Source organism: Microtus ochrogaster, linkage group LG2 (assembly GCF_000317375.1).
Source record: "Microtus ochrogaster isolate Prairie Vole_2 linkage group LG2, MicOch1.0, whole genome shotgun sequence".
NCBI classification, from domain to species: Eukaryota; Metazoa; Chordata; class Mammalia; order Rodentia; family Cricetidae; genus Microtus; species Microtus ochrogaster.
This window is the reverse complement of record NC_022028.1, coordinates 49,705,916-49,706,878: the sequence shown is the minus strand read 5'-3', so window position 1 is coordinate 49,706,878 and position 963 is coordinate 49,705,916. Positions and strand designations below refer to the sequence as shown.

The following is a 963-nucleotide window of genomic DNA, read 5'->3' as shown; positions in this document are numbered from 1 at the left end:
TATGTATGTATGTATATATATATATATATTCAGTGTCCTTGAACCCCTAGCCCTCCCCTCCCACCTCCACTCACTTCTCAAGAGCTGCATTTGCAGGCATGCGCTACTGTTCTAACTTGCTTCCTGTTGCTGCAAATAAAATACTGGCCCAAAGCAGTTTGGGGAAGAAAGGGTTTATTTCCCTTCCTCTTCCAAATCCCAGCACAGCAACTGAGGAGAGCTGAGGCAGGACCTGAAGCAGAGACCACGGAGGAGCGGAGGAGCGCTGCCTATTGACTTGCTCCCCCACGGCTGGCTCAGCCTGCTTTCATACAGTCGGACCATCTGCCTAGGGGTGGTCCAGTGGATTGGGCCCTCCCACGTCGATTAACCAGGAAAACGACTCTCATGCCCACTGCCCAGTCTGCCTGAGGTAGTGTCTCAGTTGACCTCCCTCTTCCCAGGCAACTCTGGCTTATGTCGACTTGAGGAAAATGAACCAGCACAGCCACTAGCCCTGAAGTCTATGAAAACTTGCATCTTCTGTATGGTGTGTGCAGAATTACCATGTGCCCACTCTTCAGGGACACACTCACGTCTGTCCATACAGTCTTAAGTACTAGTTACTACGCCTACTCTTTGCTCAGCCTTTTAAATTTTCAGTCATTTTAGGAGAAGAGGGAACTGACTTCCGGTCTAGCCGTTGCTACCCTAGTCAGGGGCTGGACTGCAGGATGGAAACAGCAAGTAGAGTTATGGAGATGAGAATTTGCCTCCACGTTGTTTCCTTTGGCTAGTGGCTCATCCTTTCGGTGACACGGGCGTGCCTGAACCGGGAACAGCGATACCCTCTTTGCTGGCTTGTCGTGAGACCTATGAAAGATACTGTCGCTGTGCTGCCTGATTGGCTGCAGATCCTCAAAAGGCTCCCCATCCTGATTGGCTGTAGAGCCTCAAAAGGCTCCCATCCTGATTGGCTGTAGA

At 50.9% G+C, this 963-nt stretch overlaps 1 protein-coding gene across 1 annotated transcript in view; it reads left to right on the top strand.

The window, feature by feature from the left end:
* Dnah8 (dynein axonemal heavy chain 8) overlaps nt 1-963 on the top strand; it is a 228,267-nt gene that overhangs the window by 6,618 nt on the left and 220,686 nt on the right. The gene's annotated exons all lie outside the window — the stretch shown is intronic.